General features: G+C 37.8%; 1 long non-coding RNA gene across 2 annotated transcripts; it reads right to left on the minus strand.

The window, feature by feature from the left end:
- Nucleotides 1-12,942: 12,942 nt before the first annotated feature.
- Nucleotides 12,943-14,809, minus strand: LOC145767435 (uncharacterized). 2 transcript variants are annotated; one of them, XR_014288782.1, is made up of 4 exons: nt 14,492-14,809; nt 13,701-13,876; nt 13,357-13,475; nt 12,943-13,060 (listed from the first exon to the last, which is right to left on the minus strand). It is a non-coding gene; the product is annotated as an uncharacterized LOC145767435 (long non-coding RNA). The 2 variants fall into 2 exon arrangements; XR_014288783.1 differs by lacking the exon at nt 14,492-14,809 and having other exon boundaries at nt 13,701-13,923.
- Nucleotides 14,810-20,022: the final 5,213 nt, after the last annotated feature.

Raw genomic sequence — 20,022 nt, forward strand, 5'->3', positions numbered from 1 at the left:
TCCAGGGAAGGGGGGGGGCTTGATCACGTGCCTATCCCCAAGACCGAGAAAAAGTGTTTATTTTTTGCAACACTTTTGTAAACATTTTTTGCTCGCTGCATCGCGCACTCTTATATTGTAACTTAGCAGCATTGGACAAAGCCTATGTTTAGCAGTTGGTTTAAAAGGTAAAAATTTGTGCGCCATTCAAAAACTGAAAAAAAAATAATGCACTTTTCGAATTTAACATATTGGTAAACTCAATAAACAAACAACTAAATTAAACCATCCCAGTGTTCAAATTAAATGCGAGGTAAAATGACCATTAGTGAAGGTGGTAGCACTTGGATCATTTTATAAATTTTCCTGAAAGATTACAGCTACCGCAGGCTACAGCTTCACACTAAACTCTTAAAAACTTTGTTTAAAGATGATTTATTGAAATCTTTCTGTGGATTAAAGCTTAACTTCAATTTTCTAGGCAATCAGCTTGCAAATTTTACATCAATTAAGTTTTAATTGAATAGATTTAGTCAAAAATTTAGAGTGCGTTTGAAATAATAAACCAAAGGACCACAAAACCCACAAACTGCAATTGTAATCAAACCGCTTGAACCACAGCGTCTGGACTGGGAAAGAAAGCGACAATGCAGATGACAAGGATCTATTTTGTCTTTCAAGTTTTTTTACTTTTCATAAACGCAAGGAGATTTTAAATCGACCTAAATAAATATTCAGAAATGATTTAAATCAGTAAATTCGCTGCAAATGATTTCAACAATAAGTAACTAAAAACGATATGCTGCGAAACTGCATCACCACTTCCTTCAAAGTGGTAAACAGCTCCACTCAGCAGTGTGCGCAGATGGTCGTCATGGAAGATTTGGAAACATTTCATTGCAAAGTATTAGGTTACTTTTCAATAAGCCAGTGGGGTATGCGCAGGTTGACTTGCAAAGGTAGGCTGTGCTATTTAGCAACGCGAGTGCAAAATTGGCGCAAATACTATGCTTCTACTAACCTCTTAGCTAGCCTAAAGCCTGATATAAGCTGAAAACTACGAGCACATAATTAGAAACTGAAATTGTTTGTTATAGTACGTAATAATTGCTTACAATTTTTTCTATGGCAGTTATGGATGCAATTTTATGAATGCATAGCAGACTATTATTGAACAATATTTTGGTGAAAATACCCAAAACCTCTTTCAAGATAAATTTTGAAAAATCACGAAAGGTTTTGATTGAAACGTTTGAGATATAGCCGCATCCAAATGAAATGTTTCACGGCCCACCTCTTAAATAGCGCTTTTCCGACAGAAAGCAAGACATGCAAATCAAACTCTGCATGAGTTTCAAAAAGTGTTAGGCCTATTGTAATTAATGCTTTGTGAGAACTAGAGATAAAGGATTGTAGCCTATGTCAGAGCATTGGTTACCAAATGTTTTTTCTACGTCGCTACTATTCACCTTTGCATTTCAAATAATTTGAACAGTCGAATGTTTTGGGCTAAATCTGAGCCCTCATCAGGAATTCGAGAATATTTCTAACAAACACAGAAAGTTCTAAATTCTTAAGCGTATCTACAGCAAAGTATAAAAATGTGAAATATATTCTTTAAAACTTTCAGCCTTGCTGCGTTGTTGACCCTTGCCGGTCTGTGATACAAAAAAGTGAACTCTCTTCCGAAACTATAAAATCTACAAAACCGTACAAAGCTTGTTTTTGACAATAGCGGCGCTACAAATGTAGCGCACTACTGCCCACTCTACTGTTATTGCTACTGTAGGCCTATAGCAGTGCTTCTCAACCTTTATTTGTGGCGACCCAAATATCAAGGTTAAATTAATAGTGAAGATTTGGGGACCCCAATTCGAAAACTACGTTTTGCACAACGTTTTGTAAGCACGAAAAAATGAGCCACACTCATATATAACACGATCAAACATAATAACGAAATGTCGAAGTTAATTAATGTGAGTTTTGACTTTGTATTGTTTCAACAACTTTGTCAAAGTTTGGAGCTATCTTGCTCAGTGTCAATGTCATTTCATCTTCAGGCTGAAGACAATTTCTCTCCTTTGTTTTTGATGTGGGTAAGCGCAGAAAAACCGCTCTCACACAGGCAGGTAGTAACAAATGACTGGAGAGCTTTTACTGCGTGCGTGCCAACAACAGTTTTTTCATTCGTGACTTTTGTCCAAAATTGACCACTGCTTTTGTTCTTAAAACAGTTCATCAATACACTGTCGCACTAAATGTCAATAAACTCCTCTTGAAACCCAAAAATGCTTAGGTAGTTTTCCTGTAGAAGGTCTCTAGGCTACTGTACATCAATAGCAAATGGATTGCGCACCCATTCCAAATCATTTGCAATTTTAGGGATAATCAAATCAAATTCTCGTATCAATGAACCCAAATGCTTTTCTATGACAAGCTGAACATCGTCAAAGCCAAACTCCGTATCTTCCAGTAACTGATTCAACACAGTAAATGATGCTGTTTTCTGGGACACGATCTTCTTCCACAAATTCAGCTTTTTTTGTAATCAGTTTTTCAGATACATCGACCAACATTATGTTTGGTCATTGCAAAGATTTATTCAAAATAATCAGCTGCGAAAACATATCAGAAAGATATGCTACAAACAAAAGCCACTTTTGATCAGCAAACTTTTCTGCCAAGCTATGCTCCTTGTTTATTACAAATTCCTTCACCTCCTTGCGCACCTTTTTCCTTCTTTGAAGAAGATGTGGGAAATGCATTAATTTTTTATTTGATAAGGTTTAAAACAATTAATTGTCCAATTTTAGCAATTAATTGTATTTGTTTGGTGTGGTTTTTGAAGCAATTAATTGTTACAGTTCTCTAGTCTAGTGTGTACTGTTGTGTACACTTCACCGCAAAATGCGTGAGGCAAAATCATCGAGTGAAACCTGCGGCGTAGTGTGAATAGCGGAAATTACGAAAACTAAATTAGTGGTAGGCAGTTTTAACTTTGCTCAAGAGACATTATTTTTTATCATCACATCTTAAAGCGACCCAGCCAAATGAAACGGCGACCCAGTTTTGGGTCGTGACCCAGAGGTTGAGAAGCACTGGCCTATAGTATCATAGAAGACTTATTTTTGCAACTAAAAAAATAATTCAAAACAAGTTATAATTTAAGTAGCCTCAGGAACAGCACAGATAAGCCCAAAAACAAGGAAAACGTCACAATGCAATCAGCATGCAACTTTTGTAATCACAACATTCAGAAACTGTTAACAAAAAAAGTTGAGTATTGCTAGCTCATCACTTTATTGTAGACTTAGTGGTTTTTGACATGGGTCTATCAATATCATAATAGAATCATCAGACAAAATAACAAAGTTTTATTAAAATGCATTGCAACATGATCACTGCAGATAGGTCAATATCAATACCTTAATATAGCAATAGAGAAAATTCAAACAGCTAATTTGTGGCTTTGATTATGACAAGGAGAAGGTTTTTCATAGTACAGTAGTGAAGCAGATAACTTTAGATTTCTCGTAAAATACTTCATTTGGTGAAACAAGCATGAAAATTGGCACATATGTATCTTATACCATGTAGATTTCAAAAGTTTAATTAACCAAACGAAAATTCAAAGCGGCGGCCCGTGACGTCAAAATTCAAAATGGCCGCCATTCCGGACCTGGACTGACGTAGGAAAGTTGTTTTATGAGAGCAATTTAGGTGTTTTTCATCTCTTACTATCTTGAAAATGTTTTTTGTGGCATTTTTGGCCAGTGTTTATGATTTCAGATTGTACCTCTCATTAAAAATCTTCACAAAAACGTGGAAAAGAACGTTTTTTAGTGTTTTTAGCAAAAAAAGGGTGGTCATATGTTACTTAAAATATGATACCCTCAGCAAAATCCCTCTTTACTGTTCACCCTCAAATTCAGTGTATTTAAAAAGAGACAGAAGTAGGGGTCCAACTCGAAAGTCACCAGAGTAAATTTTTCGAGCAAACAGAGGTGGTATTTGCAGTAAAATCTGATTGTTGGTTTGTCAATTATTACAAATAATTATGTTTCGCGGGCGTCAGAAATGAAGTTTTGTGCGTAACTATTGGTTAGCTGCCAAGAGTAACGCACAAAATTTCCTTTCTGACGCTGCCGAAACAACAATGTTAACCTTGACCAATAGCAACGCACAATCACGTATATATTTATTGACATATTTGCACATCATATCACTGAAGAATATGATGACAAGGTGCAAGCAACGTGGTCCGTATTCAATGCCTCACAGATACAAAATCACAAATTCGACGTCAGCTTTTCGTGCATTTCACCACTCAATATGGAACTCTCATTGCTGGGCTTTGTGGGCACTCCCCAGGAAAGAAATTTTCCAGGATACAAGGAAGCTCTGGCAATACTCCTTCCAAAATTCTTTAGTGGTGACAGAACTCACTACTCAAAATGGCTGACCATACACCTACTTGACATGTTGTCATTGAAAGATAAATTTCCTGATGTTTATGAGCAGTTCATGAAAGGGAAGTTTTTAATTCAGAAGACCAACAGAGAATATTCTGCGATTACTATTGACCAAGCCCATGAACAGAATAATGCCATTATGAAAGGAGATGGAGGGATAATTGGAATCACAGAACACAAATTAGCCTTGCTACGATGGACGGCAGCAGGCCCTGAAGTCTGTAGAATTATACAGGAATATGGATGTGTTTCTAAAAGTCGAGAGAAAGTATCCCTAAATCATCATGAAGCAACACCATCAGCACAGAAAGCATTTCTCAAAGACGTCATTTCTCTCACCCGAATCATTGAAGAGATGGGCAATCCCTATCTTGAGGAGTCAACTTCAGATCTGCTTACTCTTAATACGACAAATGTCATAGAGCAAAAGGTAACAGATATGCTAAAAGACTATGATACAAAAGGTAAAAATCAGTTGGAAAACTTCACATCAGAATTAGACAAATTCTACTCACCAATTGCTCGGAACAAATTCACACTGTTTAACTCAAAAAAGACAACACGAAAAGGGAATCAGAGCACATTGAAGGGTGACTGCAGCATTTTTTCAAAGCTCTTTATTTCATGCCAGATCCGACAAGTTGATCTGCCTGAATTTTTTAGCAATGAAAACCAACAATTCCCAGCAGCTTAAGTTCAGGAGGTGATCTTTACCAAGCACAGAAAGCAGATTTAATAGGTTGCCTAGAGAATGTGGTACCTGCACAACCTGCTTTACTGGACAATGTGGACATGATGGTGATAGATGGAGCATGTTTAGTACACTCTACTACACCAAAACATCATACGTTTGGTGAATATGCCCAGAAGGACTTCGTGGAGAAAATTAAGCCATATGCCAGAAAGCACAAACGAACTGATGTTGTGTTTGACATTTACAAGGACGGAAGCATCAAATCTCATGCTCGTATAAAGAGGGGTAATGGTAGCAGGCGGAGAGTTACTCGAGATGGGAGAGTCCCAAAGAACTGGCCAAACTTTTTGCAAAATACAGACAATAAAAAAGAATTTTATCCATTCTTAGCTGATTCCATCCAAGAATTCATGCCACCGGATGATATCGTTTACGCTTCCAAGAATGAAAAAGCTGTTACTGATAATGACAATCCCGCTTTAGTCAATTTGAGCTCAAACCAAGAAGCCGATACCAAAATGTCAGTTCATCTTCATCATGGTCTCAAGTATGAAACTATACAAAAAGCTGCCATCCTGGCTAATGACGTTGACGTGGTCGTTATTGGAATTGGCTTGTTTGAAAACTTAAGCAAGGATGGACTTCACGAACTCTGGATATCTTTCGGGAGAGGAAACAAAAAAGATGGATTCCTATTCATCAGATATTTTCTGTCCCGGGTCCACAGAAATGCAAAGGGCTGTTGTTCTGTCATGCCTTTAGTGTGGCTGTGACTCTTGTTCAGGCATGAAAGGAAAGGGGAAGTAGTCGTTCTTTGCAACGTGGTCAGTGTATCCAGATGTGACGCCAACATTTCAGAAGCTCAGTCAGTGTCCAGAGGAAATAAATGCAGAAGATTTTTTGATCCTTCAAAAATCCACGGTATATCTTTATGATAAAAGTAGCACTGATGATAAGGTAGACACTGCAAGAATGACTTTGTTTACACTTAAAAATAAACAATATAATAATATTCCACCAACAGAAGATGTGCTGAAATTGCATGCACTTCGGGCAGCATATCAGGCCGGACACATTTGTGGACGAGCTCTTGAAAGGAGTCCAGAATTGCCATCTCCAAGTAACTGGGGGTGGAAATCTAGAGATGGGGGAACATGGGACATTATGTGGACAAGAAAAGACCCTGTAGCTGAAGCATGTAAAAAACTAAGACGATGCAATTGTAAACAGAATGCAAAAGCTGTAAATGTAAAAATGCAAATTTACCATGCACTTCACTATGTTTCTGTCCTTGTGACCATGAATAGATATTATTTACATGTGAATCATTGTCATGAACAAGATTTACGTACTCAGTAGTAATAACTGATAACAGAAGTGTTGACTGTACATGAATTGTCTTTTTAAGAAAGTATTTTAAGTCTGTTTGGGTGGAAGTATCAAAGTTTAGACTATTCTGCACATCTGACTGTCAAATTTGTGAAACCCTTTCTCTGTCCATAGTACGTTACACACTTGTTTTTGTTGAATACTATCTTAAATTATTCATACTGTCTTAACCCTTAAACGCCTATGTATTTTACCAACCGTTGTTACCTATCTGGGTCTCAAATGACCCGGCCTGTTAAAGGGCATTGCTTTATCTTTCAGTTTGTAAATCTTTCTTAAATATGGTTATAAAACAAATCACCGTGTTGCAAGTTCACTATTATACACTCCAAAGCATAATACTTCGAAAAGAACTAACAAAATTTGCAATAATTGCAAATGTAACATTTTTTTTGTGCAAAGTAACCGAATTTAAGATCAACACTGCAAACTGTTAACATCAGAAAAGAATTTAAATAATGTGTAACTTCAAAACTCAACAAAAACGGAAAGAAAAGCAATAAATTACAGTTTACTAGATGCTCTAATTTGGTAGCCATGATGACGCTAAGCACAAGAATCATGCTGCACAATAGGAGCATACAACCGTGACTTGTTGGTGATCGATCCAACACGGCTCATTACATTCCTCGCACACATGAGGTGTTTTACGATCCAGAGAAGATGGATAGATGTGGCACCGCCGTCTTTTACGCTTTCCTCTCTCACGTGTAGCTGATGATTGAGAAGATTCCATGTCAATTTTGTATCCACATTTTTGCATCGATAGTTTAGCAGCTCTTGGAATCTGTTTTACTTGCACTCGACGTTGTAGCCATGGATGAAGCAAACTCGTACCTAAGTTTTCCAGCAATATTCGCGGTCGATGACTTGCTTCTTTTTCCCTTTCTGGAAATTTAGCTCGGAAGACCACCATGCTATTGATACCCGCCATATTAAGGCAGTTGTAGAAGTAGGCAAGTGCCCAGGTAGCAATAGTTGGCGTGCAGCTGGCGTCATCAGGGCGGCGAGCGCTCACATTGGCGACATCGAAAATCGTTAGCGGTAGGCCAGCGCCTGGATGGCGAATATCGTCATGACTTTTTTTCTTCAAAGTTCATCGTTTTCTGCTGGCTTCGCGCGGTCGACTTTCGTGCGAGAGACGCGCTTTCGATTTTTGCTCGTTTTCCGCTGACAACGCGCTGTCGAGTTTCTTACGAAAGGCCGCGCTTCATTCCGTTTTAGTTGCGCTTGATTGAAGTCACGTGCCATTTCAAACACGCGATTGATTTGATTCAGTTGAAGCCTGTTTGCTCAGTTATTGGGTAGACTGCTGTGTAATAAAGCTTAGGGTTAGGGACCTCGTTAGTTAGTCGTTAGGTTACTGCGATATGCAATTGTGTTGCTAACAAATTCACTAAGTGGTTGATTTGATGGTATCTGGTATTCAGTATTCTAGTCACTTGCGGTAAACCACTAAATAATGTTACACGTAATTTATGTGAACATGTTTTATTGCATTTAAGATGTAACTACCAATGAACTTAAGGCAAAAGTAGATAAGGAAATAGCTACAAAACAAATTAGGCTATCGTGCTTTTTCAGCAGGTTTTTAGGCACATTGATAGAGATTTCGGTAATGCAATTAGTACTTTAGTGCTACAATGCAATAAAAACCTAAGTCTGAAGTTAGTCTGTGGTACAGGTATATACTGGTTGCTGTATAGATTGTGTATTACTAATTTAATTTTTGTTTATATTATATTACAAAATTAAGATCGGAACAAACCATGAGGAATTATTTGTTTTACATGTGCTTTGTTCACAGGTTTATTCCTAACTGTAGTTTTGTTCATAGCCTATTATTGATACAAGGTTTTCTTGGACGAGAGATACAGAAATGGAACAATATCATATAATAGAGTTTGATGGAGAGAATGGCGCTATGGCAATTATCCATAATAGTTGGATCTGATTCTGAAACCTGGTGACCGCCATTCAACCAGACAAACGCAGCAAAGAATGGCATTCAACCTATTCCTGGAAAATGGACGATGTTTCTAAGAAGATATAGCTGCGGTTAGTTTTGAAGTGTTGTGTTGATTTGTGTTCACAGTGCTTCTAAAACTAGAGATACACACGAAAGCACCAGAAATAGTAGTCTACTACTCTTAGGGATGGGCAAAATAGAATAATTAGCTATTCTAGAATATTCTAGAATACTGAAACCGAATATAGAATACAGATATCTATTCTAGAATAATTGACAGTTTTTACCATCGACACATTTTAATGATTTTTATGACTTTACAAAAACAATGAACATCACAAAAATTGCTTATCGCAGTGTAACAAATTTAGGCTTTCTAAATTTTCACCAGTCAAACGAGATCTCAAGTTGGTGGCAGTTAAACCTGCACTTGAAAAACATCTCTCTGAAGAAGCAGATGTGGCAGGTACACAAAAATATTTTGAAACTAACTGATAGAAACAATAAAATTGGTTTTTGTTTTGCTTTCCATCAAACAAGGGCGTTTTGAAGAGATGTAGTGGATGCTTTCAACAACGTGAGATAGGTAGGCCTATCTATTTTTGAAGCAGGGGAAGCCAAATTTGCTGATTCATCTTCACTACTGCAAGCAGCATCTTCAATCCCACAGCTCAACAAGTCGTCCATGTCACTGTACTGGCATACCGGTAGTACCTAGGCCCGTAGCCAGCCGGGGGGCCTCGCCTCTCTAAAAAAATTTTGCCCCCCTGGCAAAATCCCAACATGCTCGAGCAACAGCTATAATTATAATGATTTTTCCCTTTTAAATTTTTTGGCCTCCCCCTTGCTCTGCGGTAGTACTGTAAAAATAAGACAAAGCCAACTACCCGTACGTACTTCTGCGGGGAGGGTCGCTTCGCACACCCTGTGGCGCCCTGCATACGAGAGTGGGAGCTCACGATGTTGGGTGGCTTAGCGAAGGCAAGTCGACCGTTGTATTCTACCAGAAACAACTTAGGTTTGTGGTACCGAAATAGAGAAAAATCCTGAAAGCGGATTAAGCTGTTTCGTGCCACACTTCCGCAAGACTGTGAGGACTACAAAGCGCTTGACAAGAAAGATTTCTTTAATGCGAACAATGAAACTCGTGCGTTTTTCCGACGCCGCATCGCACTGAATCGATAAACAATTCTACTTTCGCTGCAGCGAATTCGTTGCGATCAAACGGACTAGTACGAAATAAATCGTTAAAGCGGTTTCAATTATCCGATTTCATATGCATTTTGAAACCGGTTAGACTCTACAACCGGTTATTCTATATTCGGTATTCTATTTTGCCCATCCCTAACTACTCTACTGGTTTATTATTATGATGTAAAAAATGGCAAAACCTTTTTTGATGCCAACATGATGCAGTATATATTGTTAGCCTAGCCTATGCTTTTCAGGAAAGGATCAACCCAAATTGTTGACTAGGGCAGGCCTCAAAACTCGTGATTTTTTTCGGCAGCCATCGTGGCCTACCGAAAGCTCCTTCTCGGCGGCCAAATCTGCGTGCTTGGAGGCCAAAGTAACGATAGCACAAGCAAATAAAATTAAACTTGCAACAATGTTAAAATGATAACTTAGCGTTGTTGAACTCTGGGCGACGTCCTGCAATAGAATCGTTGCACCACGCGATAACTGCTTTATCGGGATTGTAATCCGGTATTGCGGGACCTTCTAACGACACTAAATTGTTTCAACTGCTCGCAGCTCAGTAAATTGTTTCAACTGCATACCGCCTTTCATAAAATCTGACCATTTATTCCGTTATGATGTCACCATTGAGGGTTTGAAGTCACTAACCCACAGCGGGAACATTTCTGAACTATGAAGACACGTGTATTCCCCTCGGATGTCAACTAACCTAGTTTTCCTTTTTAACAACGATTCAATGTCCGACAACATTAAATCGATATAAAAACGACAATATTGCCAGCCAATGTAAATTAGCACTTCGGATTAACACTTTGCAAGCAAGACCTACAGCACTGGTAATCGCAGCTGGATATATTCCATACAACAGCAAATGTTCCCGCTCAATACACAGTGGTGATTATGACGCGCTGACCTAATTCTGCGTCATTCTTACTACATATTTTCGACATTTAATCCACGATCATAAGATGTGCTATCTAATAATGAGTTAGTAGTGTAATTAAGTTGTTGTTGTGAGCGAAATTGTTTTCACAGAGAGCTCATTTTGTATTATTACAGATGTGATTCGAAGGCAAGCCAAGGCGACGGACAAAGATATCGAATCTGCAGTGGAGCGGTATTTGAAGGCGGCTGGTGACAGATAGCAAAGCCAGATAGCACAAAAACCTCATTAATCTGAATTTCTCTGCTAGCTTCGTATTAACCTTTATTACATCAGAGAATACAATGGAAGCAATGGTAGTGTTCTTGATGTTGCTGTGTATTTTCTTCCAGTGCTGTGATTTTGACGTATTGCAATACCTACAATATATGCTTATAGTTATGATACTGTAGTACGTAGTACACAATTGGTTTCTAACCGGGAGTAAATTTTACTTACCCCTACCCTAGGCCTAGGGTAAATCTTGCAAGCAAACATTTTAATCAAACTCATTTTACTTTCGAAAACCAAGAAAGTTTTTTTTAATAGAATTTTTTGCTTAAAAATTATTGTTTCGCAAAAACTGTCAAAATTCACTTAACAGCTGCTGGGCTTTTACAAATAATCTCATGTTTATAGTCTTTAGCTTTGCTCTCCCATGGCTTGGACTTGTAAATTGTTTTGTTATTTGTATTACAAATGATCAGAAAAACCGCCATTCATTAATTACTGAAACATTTTTTAGCATTGCGTTACGAAAATGGAGCTGTGGTAAGTCAGTGTATTAAAAATCTTCATTGTTTTCGTTGTTTTACATTTTTGAATTGCGTCTCGCTTTAACCACAAAAAGACAATTAATACACAAAATGCTTCAAAAAGTTTTAGTGTTTTGTTTTGATAATTTCGCAAAACAACAGCTGCTGCTGGTGGCCGAAAAAAAGGAGGCTTCAGCAGGGCGACATTCGTCAGTCCAGCGACAGTGCGCGCAGCCGGAAAAACGTGCCAGTAAGTTTAGCGAAATTCGTAGGTGTACAGACAGCGCGCCGTTAACTAACTTGAGCGACTTTCGCCATCGAGGTGCTTACGCACAGCCGACTTTATTGTCGAATTTCGCCAGCGTTACGCCGGTTATGCGATGAGCAGATCGGTGGCGGCTGGCTGGCGATTATCGCTGGCGCGTCGCCAATAACTTCGCTAGCGTGGAGCTGGCTAGACGCCAATCTTTGCTACTTGGGTGGCCAGCGCTTTGTCCTTTTCTGCACACTGTAGTTGTGACAAAGTTGGTCAACTTTGTCAACAGCTGCTTTAGTGGCATTATAGTCTTGTATCATCTCAGGTAAACCTTTATCTACATCAACTTTGTTATCATTATGCATAGTTGATTGCAAAACTAAAACTTTGTTTTTCCTTGGCACATACGATACTACCCAGTAAACATTGATTGTTGGGGCAACATTGGCAAGAAGTTGGCCGCAACATTGGCAAGATGTAGACGCCAATGTTGGCAAGATGTTTTATGCACCATTTGGATGCATCTGGCCAGCGTTGGCGTCTGCATCTTGCCACCGTTGGCTTCTGCATCTTGCCAACATTGGATTATGCATCTTGCCAACGCTGGCTACTGCATCTTGCCAACGTTGGCTTCTGCATCTTGCCAACGTTGGCAAAATGTTTTATGCACCATTTGGATGCATCTGGCCAGCGTTGGCGTCTGCATCTTGCCAACGCTGGCTGCTGCATCTTGCCAACCTTGGCTTCTGCATCTTGCCAACATTGGCTTCTGCATCTTGCCAACGTTGGCAAAATGTTTTATGCACCATTTGGATGCATCTAGCCAGCGTTGGCGTCTGCATCTTGCCACCGTTGGCGTATGCATCTAGCCCACGTCGACTTCTGCATCTAGCCAACGTTGGCTTCTGTATCTTGCCAACATTGGCAAAATGTTTTATGCACCATTTTGCTTCATCTTGCCAACGTTGGCATCTGTATCTGGCCAACGCTGGCAAGATGGCTTGTGCACCATTTTGCTTCATTTGGCGCCTAAATTCTGGTTGACTTTTATGCACCATGACGCTGCTTCATCTGACCTATTAACTATTGTGATGCCGCGCTTTGACCAAGGTTGGCCATGCGAAGCAAGCTGCTGCATAAAACATCTGAACAGCATTGGCATTTACATTTGCCAAACGTCTCTGTACCTAAACCTCGCTCATCACCAAAAGTTTATTGTTGAACCTAGCTAATCCTTGGGCGAAAGAACAGCAGCAACACGGATTTATAAGCAACACTACTCCCTTTGTGACAAAGCAAAGTAACAGCCGAGCTTCGTATATTTTCACATTTATTAGAAACAAGCCACATCAAATCGTATTGACAGATGGATATTCATTGCACATCAGCAGCTTTTTCTTGTGTATCTTTATCATTCTGAATTCCTGCGAATGAAACAAAAATATTTAATTCAAGAGGGCTGTTTGGCAACAGTGTAGGATTTTGATCAGTTGTCGTCCAGGATAATACGAAGTTAATTGACAATCTGCAATATCAATGTAATATCCATGGTAATATCCCTCTCTCCAACGTGCGTGACAAAAAACTTATCATTCGATTCTGTGCCACGCAGAGCGATAATCAAGTTCCAGTACATTCTAATTGCGTGTAGGCTACAGTAGTTATTCAACAACTAAAGCAACACATTCGCAGTTGTCTTTCAAACATACAACAAGCTCACCAAAAGTTAGTTTTTGCCGTTTTCGGCCACTTTGCCTGTCCTTCCAATTTCGAAATCACTCTGAAACTCTTCATCAATTTGCTGCACGGCAGCAGCTTTGTCGTGCGCCACCACCATGTCTAATCATGAAAGTAAAAAAAGAAGTGTTAAATCATTATATAAATGCCGACATAGCCTACTAACCACCATGTTCGTTGTTCACATCAATGCGAGTACACCACTAAAATATTTTCATACATTACTTAATACTCTTCACAATTACATCATACATTAATCAAAAGAGCAAAATGGCATAGTTATGACATAATCGTTTAGTCGTAGTAGAAACATTTATCCGTACTCACCAAGAACAACCTTTTTTAAACAATCAAACGAGTGCTTAGACTTCACGATGTTTTTTTTTTTCTTTCTTTGTTCTCGACATGACTTGAACTGTGTTGTGTTCGATAATAATAGTTGGAATAAGTCCACTGATACAATCGCTTGCATTTTTGCCAACAACTTGACTTAAATTTGCCACCTGCAAAATGTAAATCGAATGTAATGACAGGGGTTTCATCCATCATATTAAAAAGCTTCAGCACTTGTTACAGAAATTTTCGACTGTTACAAATGACAGCCAACGTTTAAAGTTTTATTTGGGATTCCAGTCGTCTGTTGTGTTGCGTATGTAGGTCGCAGTGTAGGCTACTGTAGGCTATATGTTGTCGCAATGGGCGCAAAATAAAACATGTTATTATTATTATTCAGTTGACGGCAATGAAAGCTACATTTGCAAATATTCTACAACCATCACAGACCTATCCACACGACATAAAAATACAAACACATTCAAGCAGTCAGGCAAACACTGCCGGAGCAGCAAAATCAAAGATTGAGCAAAACCCTACACATGTTCTGGGACATCACAAGCTCTGCTACTTTGCTGATATCTCCTTAGCACTCATCTAGGAGCACTGGCACTAAATTTGTCACGAGAATATTTCATATGAAAGTTTTCCATTGGTCATTGAGTTTTATAACTTCCTCTAAATTGAGTTTTATAACTTTCTTTAAATTGTGTAAACGTAGCCTAGTGACAAAAACGACTTTACACAATTATTTCAGGTTCAATGAATAAAAGACATTCACTTACCAGGTTTTCATAAACATTGTCGTAAGTCATTCCTATAGTTTCATTTTGATCATTTCTACAACTTCTTTCAGCTCATTTCTAAAACTAATATCTCAATTGAATTCGATTTTTTATATTTTCGATGCAAGAAGCGAAAATTCCTCTTAGCGCTGTTCACATAAGCATTGTGCTTTCGGCTCTCCACGTAATTGTGTATTGCGCACAACCGCCATGCTTGAACAGTCGAAGTGAATCGAGTGACGTCATAATCCCTTTAGCAAAGGATTAAGTCATGGCCTTTGTCTTCCTTCATCAAAACAAACCAAGTTCTTCTGCTAAATTGCATCTCCTCACGTTGATATAACACATCGCCGCATTCTAAAGCTTTGTTGCCTATTTCACTTCAACGCGTCATATTGCCCAGTCAAAGTTTAAGTAGTGACGTCATAATGGAGTTTTCACAACAATTATTGTGCCTGCAGTATTGTTCTATGCACCGCGGGAGGAGAAAAAACGATTCGCCGGATCAATTCAATTCAATTTATTTTTCTTTGTCAGAACGCAAAAGAAATGATATTGTGAAAAAGAAATACAGTAACAAAACCAACAAAAGGAAAAGGTGGCAAAACCTTAATGGTTTAAGACGTGCATAAAAAGATCTAATATTGCGGTATTTGCATCGATAAATATAGTTAAGCACGGCCACCAAACCTGATACTGTAAAACAAGTAGATGAATTAGTTAAGAATCAGTCGCCTCCTCGTTCCTGAAACAATTGGAGCGCCAATTCTGAAAGCAATGAGAACACGACTGAACCTAACAACATCACAAAAACAAACTAACACACACACACATATTGTAATTAGGTAATGGACTATCAAAACATGAATTATTTACAGATTTTATACAGTTGAAAGTAAAAGTAGCGATCGTTTTGTGAAATTTCGCTTCAAGAAATTGAGGAGAGATTTCGACGCAACATGACTGCTCCTGAAGCTGGGAATTTTCCACCAGTAGCGGTGTCAGGGGAGTTCAGGGGGTACTTTTGAACTCGGGCCCTGGATAATGTTAGGAGCCCGTAACTTCTTCAAGGTGTCCGGAAAAACAAATAAACTACCCCGTATATTTAGATGTAGTGCGTTATTCTTAAAACTGTTTAGAGGCCCAAAGATATCATTGGTACCGGGCTCAAATTATCTTCTCTCTGGCCTGGTCTGTAGCAAATGATGGTGTACATTTGCATAAATTGAAAGAAAACTTTAGAATAGTTGTTCAATTGGCACAACGTTGGCAACATTTCTAACCGATGTTTGCTCACACAAACATATTTTTAAACAAAACCGCATAAAAAAGGTTTTTAGGCTATTGATATTTTTAAAAATGGTAATAAGTAATAAAAGCATTGGCTACTCTTCTGACCAACGCTGGTCTTAAATATTTATAGTATACTTGTACGGTATCAGAAAATAATAACAGCATTGATAGCCTATTATTAAAATTTAAAATTGTAGCAAAATGATGGCATAGCCTACATTTGCATAATTTGAAAGAAAACACCGAAATTGTTATGAATTGGCACAACGTTGGCAATGCTTCTGACCGATGTTAGCCAATCACACAACTGTGTTTTGAAGCAATACAACATGAAAAGATGTTTGTGTTAGTATTTTTCAAGTTTGAAACAAATAAACCTGAAATAAAATCTTTGAGACCTTTTTAAACGCTTAATAAGAAATATTGAAATTGTTGGCGTATTGTTGGCAATGTTGGACGAATTTGCCGACCTTGTGGCTTCACATCCAGCATATAGCCAACGTTGCAATTGTTTATTTTGTGGAAACCTGTAGGCTAATGGAAACTTTAAACCGCTTCGGTATCAAGCACGTTATCGCGTTCGCGTTGTGTTGCTCCTACCTTTTTCTAGACCTCTGCTCAGTTTGGCATAAACAAACTGAAATGAAACTACTTTCTTGGCAAAGCATTGGCTACTCTTCTGACCAACGCTGGTCTTAAATATTCATAATATACTTGTACGGTATCAGAAAATAATAACAGCATTGATAGCCTATCATTAAAATTTAAAATTGTAGCAAAATGATGGCATAGCCTACATTTGCATAATTTGAAAGAAAACACCGATATTGTTATGAATTGGCACAACGTTGGCAATGCTTCTGACCGATGTTAGCCAATCACACAACTGTGTTTTGAAGCAGTACAACATGAAAAGATGTTTGTGTTAGTATTTTTCAAGTTTGAAACAAATAAACCTGAAATAAAATCTTTGAGACCTTTTTGAACGCTTAATAAGAAGTATTGAAATTGTTGGCGTATTGTTGGCAATGTTGGACGAAATTGCCGACCTTGTGGCTTCACATCCAGCATATAGCCAACGTTGCAATTGTTTATTTTGTGGAAACCTGTAGGCTAATGGAAACTTTAAACCGTTTCGGTATCAAGCACGTTATCGCGTTCGCGTTTTGTTGCTCCTACCTTTTTCTAGACCTCTGCTCAGTTTGGCATAAACAAACTGAAATGAAACTACTTTCTTGGCAAAGCATTGGCTACTCTTCTGACCAACGCTGGTCTTAAATATTCATAATATACTTGTACGGTATCAGAAAATAATAACAGCATTGATAGCCTATCATTAAAATTTAAAATTGTAGCAAAATGATGGCATAGCCTACATTTGCATAATTTGAAAGAAAACACCGAAATTGTTATGAATTGGCACAACGTTGGCAATGCTTCTGACCGATGTTAGCCAATCACACAACTGTGTTTTGAAGCAGTACAACATGAAAAGATGTTTGTGTTAGTATTTTTCAAGTTTGAAACAAATAAACCTGAAATAAAATCTTTGAGACCTTTTTAAACGCTTAATAAGAAGTATTGAAATTGTTGGCGTATTGTTGGCAATGTTGGACGAATTTGCCGACCTTGTGGCTTCACATCCAGCATATAGCCAACGTTGCAATGGTTTATTTTGTGGAAACCTGTAGGCTAATGGAAACTTTAAACTGTTTCGGTATCAAGCACGTTATCGCGTTCGCGTTTTGTTGCTCCTACCTTTTTCTAGACCTCTGCTCAGTTTGACATAAACAAACTGAAATGAAACTACTTTGTTGGCAAAGCATTGGCTACTCTTCTGACCAACGCTGGTCTTAAATATTCATAATATAATTGTACCGTATCAGAAAATAATAACAGCATTGATAGCTTATTATTAAAATTTAAAATTGTAGCAAAATGATGGCATACATTTGCATAATTTGAAAGAAAACACCGAAATTGTTATGAATTGGCACAACGCTGGCAATGCTTCTGACCGATGTTAACCAATCACACAACTGTGTTTAGAAGCAATACCACATGAAAAGAGGTTTGTGTTAGCATTTTTCAAGTTTAAAACAAATAAACCTGAAATAAAATCTTTGAGACCTTTTTGAACGCTTAATAAGAAGTATTGAAATTGTTGGCGTATTGTTGGCAATGTTGGCAAAATGTTGGACGAAATTGCCGACCTTGTGCCAACATACCCAGCATATAGCCAATGCTGGCCCAGCAATCAATGTTTGCTGGGTAACGTTTGCTTGTCACTAAAGCCAAACAAGCTTGATCCAACCCTTCTCGTCTTTCTTGTTGCAAATTCAACGGGTCGTTCTGGCCTATTTTTTCCCATCGTACCGAGCAAGGTGATAGGAAGTTGCTTTATGGTTTCTTTATTATACGAATTAAACTTAATATTTGTGGTACCGGTACTTTAAAAAGTTACTGCTGGCAAAATAAACTGATATTCAAAAAAAGTTGCACTATTACCTAACATGGGTCTCTAGAGACCCTATAAGTTTTTTCTTCTAAAACAGCAGTAACTATTTTACCAGTGCAATATTTTTAAAATTATAAATGTAAAATCGACGAAGAATAAATGCTTTAAGAATACTGGAAGTCACACAGAATATAGCTAGATGCCCCAAAAGATATGGGGGAAGTGAAGACAGCTCGGGTCAGTAGAGACCCACATAGTCGTTTAAGGGTTAAAAGTAACATTTTCAAGGTAGTAAGAAATAAGACACATCTAAATTGCTTTCATAAAGCAACTTTCCTACCTCAGTCCAGGACCTGCATGGCGGCCATTTTGAATTTTGACGTCACGAGCCGCCATTTTGAATTTTTGTTTGGTTAATTAAACTTTTGAAATCTGCATGGTCCAAAGTACATGTGTGCCAATTTTCATGCTTGTGTCACCAAATGAAGTATTTTCAGGGTTATCTAGCTCACTATAGCTCGAAGTTGCTTTCTTTTCGACTTGACTCTATTCAGAAACTTGTCTGCGCACGCTGAGGGGGTTGGGTTTTGCTTTGACAGTGTTATCCAAAATGTATGGAATTTTGTTAAATTGTTGAAACTTTTTCTTTAAAACGAGAGGCAAATCCCAATGCCTCCCATAAGTTTGGATCAAAAGTTTTATAGAATATTAATGCTTGCAATGCTGAAAGGTGAAACGAAGAACGAAGTTTGGCAAGAATAGAAAATATTTGAAGTTTGCTGTTGAATGCACATTTTCTATGTTGATTAGCAAAAATTTACATTTTCACTTCCTTCTATCTACTTTATAAATACCTCACCACATTTAGTTTTACTTTATTTTGACAAGCTCCCAAAGAGAGTCAAACAAAAATAACTGTAGAGTCGAGCTATGCAAAACCTTCTTGCTAAAGTAAACTCAATAAGTTATAGTGGACATACACCAACTGCTTTGTACAAACGTTTTAAAAGTTTAGTTTAACTTAATCGTTGCAAAATAAAAGCCAGTTTTTGTTAACTGTTTGTTATTTCTATAAATTGGAGAAAAGTTATATATCGTTACTATATTTAGAGATTCCAATGCCTGACCTACCAAAAGGCATTCGTGTGATTTGAAGCTTGCGCTGAAACTTGAGTCTGTCTGACTAGAAGCCGAAGTTGAATTAATTCTAAGATACTGCAATAATATGTTGAAACTTCTTGAAACTTTCTCTTTCTTTCCATAAGGAGATCTGAAAATATGCAATTTTAAACTTTAGTCAAATGATTCAATTTAGTTAAAAGTAACATACAGTTGAATGCATTGCTATAAAATAATTCGTTGAGTACAAAAGAAAGATATGAAAACGTTGTAAATATTAATATTTAGATTTTAAAATGTAGTCAAATGTAATGATATTCGAATACCACAAGGGTATTCTTCCTCTTTTCTAAGTTTTCAAAGCTTGTCACTCCTTTTATCGAGCAAGTTTTGACCGATACCGGTTAAAAGGGAAAGGCCACCCGAATACAAATGGAATTTCAATCAGAAGGTGAATAACGTCGTGATTTTGGTTGGAAAGTTTTTCACAATTGTGTTTTTTTTTTAATTCCGGCCATTGAGTTTATTGGTAATGGTGTTCTGTTTTGTGTCAAGAAATACCAACAGAAACAAGCTGAAGAAATATTATTAAGAAATTGCTGAATATATTTTGAGATTAGTAAGCAAATAATTACTAAATGGATGCCATCGAAGTCCAAGA

The sequence above is a fragment of the Aplidium turbinatum genome, chromosome 3 (genome assembly GCF_918807975.1).
Source record: "Aplidium turbinatum chromosome 3, kaAplTurb1.1, whole genome shotgun sequence".
In the NCBI taxonomy this organism is placed as follows: domain Eukaryota; kingdom Metazoa; phylum Chordata; class Ascidiacea; order Aplousobranchia; family Polyclinidae; genus Aplidium; species Aplidium turbinatum.